This window comes from Gymnoscopelus microlampas (assembly GCF_963454915.1).
Source record: "Gymnoscopelus microlampas genome assembly, chromosome: 9".
NCBI lineage: Eukaryota > Metazoa > Chordata > Actinopteri > Myctophiformes > Myctophidae > Gymnoscopelus > Gymnoscopelus microlampas.
The window spans coordinates 39,863,405-39,872,300 of record NC_139946.1 but is presented as its reverse complement, the minus strand read 5'-3'; positions in this window follow the sequence as shown (position 1 = coordinate 39,872,300).

Genomic DNA, 8,896 nt, shown 5'->3' with positions numbered 1-8,896 from the left:
CTGCACCAAGATGTATTTTAATGAGCAATATTATCAATATTATCACCAAGTAAGAGAATAAATTAACCATTTATGCCTCTATTTTCTTAACCACTCTCTCTCAAATACACATGCACACACACACACACACACACACACACACACACACACACACACACACACACACACACACACACACACACACACACACACACACACACACACACACACACACACACACACACACACACACACACACACACACACACACACACACACACACACACACAGTCCAGAGGTCACTGGTCTGTGGTCAGCTGTTTGCAGGGCTCAGACTGTGTACACAATGACAGCTGGACTCATTACGGGCCTCAGAGAGAAGCAGCTTGATAAAGGTTAGAAGATGATGGGCTAAGTGCCCTGTCGGCTCAGTGGACCGGGCTGCATAATGCCACATGATGCTTGTGACGTAAATGCTAAATTGTCTGCATTTCTATAGCATTTTTGTCCAAAGCGCTTATATTGTGCATTACATCCGATCTACAAGGTCACAACGTGCCACGATGCGGCGTGTTGTGTAGCTTGCAATTTTCACTATATGGGGGGGGGGGGGGGGGGGGGGGGGTTGCCTCTTTCGTACAGAATATTTGGCAATTTGGCCAATTTGGTAATAAAAAGGTCTTGAAAGTTAAATTGTAACTTTAGAAATGTGCAGATACCTTGTATACTCTTATACTATATGCTGGTTTGTTTACCATTTTTGTGAGAAAGCACATTAAGTGAATCATCTGGGGACCCCCCAAAATAATTTGGGGACCCTCCTGGGGGTCCCAACCCCCAGTTGGGGAACCACTGCTATATAGGGTTTAAGTGGTTCATATATATCTGATAATCATCACATTTTTGTGTTGGCACAGGTCCTATGCAAGCTGACAGTATACACACAATACTGTTACTTGTAACTATTTGAAGGCTCTACCTGATTCATGTCTTTATTATCGCAGGCAGGCATGGCACCAGAGAAAATGTTTGTTATGAATCTCTAACCACTGAGTCAGTACAGCAGGAAGAGAATACATCTGATTAAGGGCCTGGAAGGGGACATAAGGTATGCATTTTGACAGGAGCTTTTTAGTTTATAATGGGGGATACTGTTCTGCCTGGAGCAAGGTCAAAAACATCATTAATCATTGAAGATGTTAAAACTCCCAACACATTCAGGTGAGTCACATAACCAACAAGAAGAGGCACTCCAGGAATGTTTGGAGACAAGAGCGCAGTTTATTGTGTAAAACCCACTTTATACTTTGATGGTTTCACTCACAAAATAACCGATTTCCAAAACAATCACTTATTTCTGGCAAGTGACACCGTCATGCAATGGAGCACAAATGATACTTTTTCAAGTCAATGTTTCAGTATGCAGTTATTCAGGCCTACAAATGTGCCCTTTTGGATTCAGCGGGCAGTCTCTTTGCTCTCTATTTCTCTGAACTTTGGATGGTGTCAGCCAGTGGCTCTGCATGGAGCTCTAATCTTGTACTTTGTCTCCCTCTGCAGTCATACATGTAGCTCATATTGAAAGGATGGAACACATAATACAGTACAGTACAGTGCTCAGGCACTTCAGCAGAATTGTGGACTGTTGTTACAGCATTTGACATCAAACTAGTGGCCTTTAGTTACAACAGTATGAGACACCCCACTGTCACTATCATCACACTATCTTGCATTCTCTGCTGTATCCATAGAGTATAGCCTCAGACAACTGGACTCAAAAGTAATAGAGGGATGTCCTCTCCTATCAAAGCATGGTTTAAGGGGATTTAATTTTCTCAAGTTGGAGAATAAGATAAAAAATGTGTGGGAGCACCCATTGAGGTTTCTTGTTTGTTTTTTGTGTGCATGTGTTTATATTTGCTCATGTTTCAATCAATAGTTCTGTCCAACTAGGTGCGACTGCAGAGAGCTCCTTCTCATTGTGTCCCCTTTCACCCCTGGGATTGTAACTACATTTTATATTCTATTTTATGTTCAACTCAAAGTCATCCTTCTGTCTGCGTAGGCCCTTGAAGACTTTCTCAGTGTAAAGAAAGAACTCCCTGTTGTGATCCAGGTCCTGAGCATCAATGATGCGACTCACCAGGGCCTGCTCTATAGCTGGCGACTCACAGGGGTGATGCCGCACTCCATGACTGACGTTCCTCAGGGGCTCGATAACCAACAGACCCTGGTGGGCAGGTTCCTTAAGCCTTCTCTCTTCAGTAGACAAGGTAAACGCTCTAGAGGTTCCACTAGTTTTACTGCTTACTGCAGCTGCAGCGGTTATACCTATTTCTTTCGTCGTATTAAATCCAATAGCCTCACTGGATCCAAGGACATTTTTTGTTTTAACAACAGGGGACATTTTTGCAGTCGCATTCCTGTTAAGTCTAGTTTGACTATTTTGTTGTGCTGCGCTAGACCTGCTGGTTGTATTCGTTGTAGGCCCTATGTTGGTTAAGCTCGTCGTATTGGTTATGTTAGATCCATTAGCACTACTTTTATTGGGTCCACCTGCACCCCGGCCTCTGAGTCGTTTGGCTCCTGAAGGTGCGGTCTCTTGGATGTTTCTGCGCAGGTATGCAGTGTAACCCTGCACCAGCCGAGAGAAGCCCGTCTTGTAAGAGAGACGCAGGGACTCAGCTGAGCCTGATGGCACTGACTGCTGTCGAACCTAATGGAGTAAAAATAGTCAGTTATAGACAGTTGTTTTGTATAGTCATTCAAGTCAGTTGTTTTGTATAGTCATTCAAGTCAGAACATGACAAACTATAATGCAAACGAACTGTACATGCTGTTGTAACTGTATAATATACTGCATTATGAAGCATTATCAGATACATAATGCATTATAATGCTTTAAAGTTGTTTTCTGGAGTTGTTATAACATGCGATAACAATGATAGCTACATACAATACATGGTAAATGTGAATAGTTTTAAATTCTCAACTCTCTTTAAAAAGGAGACAGGAGTGCAAAGATCATTTTTAATCTCACTACTGGTGGGTCTCTAAGGATGATGTTTGCCTGTCTGTCTGTCTGTCCATCCAAGATATGATACTGTATGATACAAGATACATGACCTTTCCTCTAGTGCCAACCTCAGGCCAAAATTTCAACTTTGCACACAATATTTCTCCTTATCTAATAAGCATATTGCTTGTTGAATCCTAAGGAGTTCCACAGCCTCTCTAGGAGCTATTCAGTCAGGAACAATCAAGTAGATTTAACCGTTTATTGGAACAAATAGAATACAGCTAAACTTTGCATTAATGGCGCCACTTTTAAGATGTTCCCTAAATGTTGCTAAGTATGCTAAGCTAAATCAGGGAACGCTATGCAAAACCCCCCATACAGTATAGGTAAACGAGAGCGGGCCCATACTGTAGCAAGACATTAATCATTTGATTTCAGTACGTATGAGTCATGCAAGATTCTGAACTATAAGGTGAAGACTGGGGTGGTGGAGGCTAGCTTTGCCAGCAGCAGCAGTGTGTTGTAGCAATTGAAAAGTATAGATCCAGTGTAGGAGGGAGACGTATTTAAACGTACTGCCTTGATGAGGTAATGAGCTGTGATAACATCATGGCTGATTGAAAGCAATCAGCAGACTGACAGCTGATTACAGCTGAGGTGTGCATGACTCCCGTGCCCTGCATGAACTTGAACTTGAAACGTAATGTTTCATTAAGACTCTTAGTCGTGTTCTTTCAAATCATGTATAATCCTATTCTGATTGAAAAGTTTTGTTGGAATTCTGTTCTTTTGTCTGACCTGGTGAATTCTCATGTGTAGATGAACTGCTGCCCCGGCCAGCCACTGTTGCATGGACTCTGAACTCATTCTCTTCTTCTTATTGGTCATCCTCTCAAAGTGGTCGATCAGCTCTAGCTTCAGCAAGTGGTCATACAGCTCTGTGGTCTCAGCCATCTTTTCTGTGTTGTTGGCGATACCAGGTATCTGCCTGAGGTAGCTGTGGATGATCCAGCCAATTCTAGAGGAACTTCTAATGCCAAAGATCATATCTGCCTGACTTCTGTGTGTATACGATTCCTCCGCAACGGAAACCTGTGCTTTGACCTGGTGGGGAAACGGGAAAGGTTAAAAGGCTCACCATAATGTTTATTTTTTTTTCAAATATAAACTAGGATAGCCTAATTGGTCACATAAGCAAGCTAGATAAAGCTGGCATTTCCTGGCGGAGGAATTTATCCAGAAACAAATTCAATATCTATAACCAAAGTTACCATGAGCAAGGTGCTGAACCACCAACTACCTCAGTGGAGCTGGTTAATGGTTACCAGCAGAGGAGCAGCAAAGGCCATGGAGTGTGACTGAACCACAACCCTGGGTATTCAGTATAGAAGACTTTTTAGTGTGATTGTCTAAATGTGTATAATCTTCCTAATCCACGTTCTTGGTCAATTTACAGTACTTTCATTAAATGAAGACTTTAAATTAATTTGAGTAATTAATAGCATTCACATTATTTAGAGACCAACCAAGCAACCAACCAACAAAGCAACGAACCAATCATTAAAAAAAACTTAAGAAGAAGTGCTGTTTTCTTTTCCTACTTGTTGGGCCACAAGGTCAATGAGGATTGAAAGAGCCAGAGCGACCACCCCTACTCCTCCGTAGGAGACCCTGTCGTTCCCTCCCAGCTCTGAAGTCAGGTTATGGCTGAAGGCAGCTAGCTGCTCCTCAGTCAAACTCCGCCGAACTGAAGTGTACTGGTGCTCCAGTGATTCTGCAGAGTCCAAGGAGAGAAAGGAGGTAAGGACAGGATCCAAGGAGATGTCAGGGATGATGCCTGCATCCCTGGACACAGAGAACAGCTCCTGGATGGTTGCTGAAGATGGCAGACAGAAGGTACTGCCCGTTAGGATCATGGCGGCGTTTGCCTCACCGACTAGGGCTAAGTCCCTTTTCTCTCTCTCTCTCGGTTTCTCAATCTCTGTGTGTGTGTGTGTGTGTGTGTGTGTGTGTGTGTGTGTGTGTGTGTGTGTGTGTGTGTGTGTGTGTGTGTGTGTGTGTGTGTGTGTGTGTGTGTGTGTGTGTGTGTGTGTGTGTGTGTGTGTGTTTCCCTATCTCTTTGCCAGTTATATGTCTGTCTGTCTGTCTGTCTGTCTGTCTGTCTGTCTGTCTGTCTGTCTGTCTTTGTCAATAACTTTATTCTGAAGTTTGAAAACAACAAATTGATAGCCTTGGGAGTTTTTTTTAACTGTAGTATGGTAGCAGGGAACATTGTCCAGCAAATGATCAATATTTAATCACTGTGAAAGACAAGTCTGAGCTGGGTTTTGTGGTCTCCCAGATAAAACAAATATTGAGCTATGGTGCATTGTTTGAAACAGAATTGCACTATTCACTGTACAGTCATTAGAATTTTTTTCTAATAAAATAATTTAAGTATTTAGGCTTTAGTGACTGTAGTGTAATTTATTTAGCACAAATTATTTATTTAGCAAAAATAATTATAAGATAGTTTAACTACAGATTAGAAATACAGCCCAAAAATATTCATGTTATTTATATTACTGGGGTTCAAGGTGATATTGATAACATTTGTATGTGAAATACTCAACTCAACTCGTTTAGAAGTGAACCAATAGCATAATGATGTTGGTATGTTTGGTTGCTACTATATATGTCTATGAAATTAATTCAAGGACCCCAACGGAAACAAGCCCGCAAGGACTTTTTTGGCCGGACCTTTTAGACAAAAGCATTATAAATGTAACTGTGTTGTTTTACATTCTTTTGTCTAATAAACATTTCAATCAATAAAAAAAAACACACAGTATCTCTGTGTTGTCAGAGACTAGAAAATGTCTAAGAAAACGTCTCTGCCTTGAACCCTGAATGTGCGGTAAATGTTGGTACATTCCACTATCAATCCAAACATATTAGTTTGTAACTAGCACCCTAGTTTCCATAACAAATGTTTGCAATGCTGGCATCCAAGTTTTCTCATAATGTAGCTGTAGCATATGTCTGGAGAGGAGAAAAAAGACAAATGCAAGATGTCATGGTATGTGTGCAATGTTGTTGACTGCATTAAAATGATACCATCTAATGACATACCTTCCATTGCACAAGATAATGTTTTTCTTGTTATTACACCCCGGCCCGCAGGCATTGACTCTCATACTGTATCTGTCACACCCTTGCTAAACCAGATGGACACACTGGTTATATTACATGCAGGAAGAAATTATGTTGGTAGATTAGATAGGAAGATTGGTGAGAGCTTGAGATACTTCTGATCAAGTTTGAAACCTACTTATTCATGCTAGGGAGGAGGAGTTAAAAAATAACACAGACAAAGAAAACCTGTGTGATGAGAAAACATCCTGATTCCTGATATCAATAAGCTACAGCATGGTTTATTAAATGAACAATCATTGAATAAAGGACTTCTGGCAGGATGAGGTGGTGTGGTGCCCTAAAAACCATTGGACTACTGTTGATGTTACACATGGCTAGTGGACAAATTCTAACAGGTATTCATACTATTACCACTGGAGCACTAACTTTTACAACTGAGTCACCAGCTGCAAGTTTACTGTAGGTAAAGTTCTGACCACTTTAAAAAAGTGAAACACAGAGGGGTAAGGCGACGCGTAAGATATAGGGCCCTAGGATTCTAGACAACTTCAGTTTGTGCCTGCTTTGTTTCTCTATTTGCAAGAAACAGAACCTACTGTAACATAATATACTGTAAGGTAAGTAATAGCTTACTTACATTACAATGTATGAATCTGGGTAGTAAAATAAAAAAAAAACCTTGTGTAACAGCTCAAAGTTACTATAAAGTGTTACAATGTACAGTACTCATTCATACTTGCATTGTATTGTTGAACCTTTTAAGCCAATTACAGTGTAATCTTAAGAATGTATAATGAATGGGTACAGTACTATTTTGTACTTCCTACAAGATTTCCCCTATGGTAATAAACAAAATATCCTATTGGAATATGTTCATTGAAGTAGAATATCAAATATAATGTGGTATTATGAAGTATTATTGAATATATTATATTATATTAAACAGCCACTTGTAGGCTGTTACTGCAAAATACAGTATAGTCAGACCACCCTCTTCTATTGACGATGGTTAATCTTTCTCCTGCAAATCCAACAATCTGACCCGACATGGTCAGGTCAATGATCTATGTGTTAGTATAGCAACTGCTCAAATTCGGTTAAATGCCCTTGTTTGTACGTTTTACCAAATTTAAAGTGTGTACCACTAAACCATTGGCCTAGATGTATTTGTGGGAAATTCCCACAAACACATGTGGTTTGGTTTGGTGTTTTTACTGGCAATGTGCTCAGTGCTGTTCTGGCTGATGGTATGGGGAAAAAGCTGTGTGAAAGCAGGGAGAGTGAGGTTGTGCAAACGGCAGCAAAACAGGCCATTTCCTGATGTGGTATTGAAGATGAAGATTATTATTTTCAATGAACATGAGTCTTGAATTGCCAATATATCAAAACATACGTTGACTTTAAATATTGCTTGGCATTGGAAATTAGTTTAGTTTTTTTGTATTAGAATTTTTATAAAAAAATAGTAAAAGGTAAAATTAGAATTGAGTGTAATCCTGAGAGACTGCACATAAAGAATTACACTCCCACTGCAATGGTAAGTGGCTGTCGTTTTACTGGGGACTCCAAAATTAAAAGCTCTCATGTCACATCCTGGGGATTTTTTTTGCATGGCATTAACCAATTTGTTATGTTTTGTAGGCTGTTCCGATAGCCCTGTGATGTGTTGCGTGGGGAAGAATAATAACTGTACTAGAGGCGGCTGCTACTGTGATGAAATCTGCGTTCAACTCAAAGACTGTTGTTCTGACTACATAACCACCTGTGTGGCAGGTAAAACACATCTTACTGTACAGCACATCTAGGGTGTGAGAGCTTTATTTATCAAATGATTATAATCCATTGTAGTGAACCTGTCGAACAGTGAATATCATAGTCGAATTTTGTCAACAGGCTGCCAGCCATAATATCAAGATTAATTTCTATTGTTGAAAATATAAAGATAAATACATTTGCAAAATAATTAATGTGTTAATTGTATTAAGGCTTCCTACTGTCTTACAATTGTGATATCACCACAGCTATAAATGCTTCTACACCTACCCCTGCATCAAACTCTACAAATGGTACAACACCTACGCCTCCATTGACCTCTACAAATACTACAACACGTACCTCTGCATTGACCTCTACAAATGCTACAACACCTACCCCTGCATTAACCTCTACAAATGCTACAACACGTACCTCTGCATTAACCTCTACAAATGCTACAACACCTACCCCAGCATTAACCTCTACAAATGCTACAACACCTACCCCTGCATTGACCTCTACAAATGCTACAACACGTACCTCTGCATTAACCTCTACAAATGCTACAACACCTACCCCAGCATTAACCTCTACAAATGCTACAACACATACCCCTGCATTAACCTCTACAAATGCTACAACACCTACCCCAGCATTAACCTCTACAAATGCTACAACACATACCCCTGCATTAACCTCTACAAATGCTACAACACATACCCCTGCATTAACCTCTACAAATGCTACACCTACCCCTGCACTGACCTCTACAAATGTTACTACACCTGCACCTGAATCGACTTCTATAAATGCTACAACGCCGACCCCAGAATCGACCTCTACAAATGAAACTACACCTAACTCTGAATCTACGTCAGAACAGGGTTAGTGCATTATGTCAAAACGTTCTCCTCATAATGATAATTTACTGATACTAATTAACAGGGGTCATCACCATGCAGCTTGAGATGGACATTTCCATCAATATTTATTTTTTGCCACGGACAT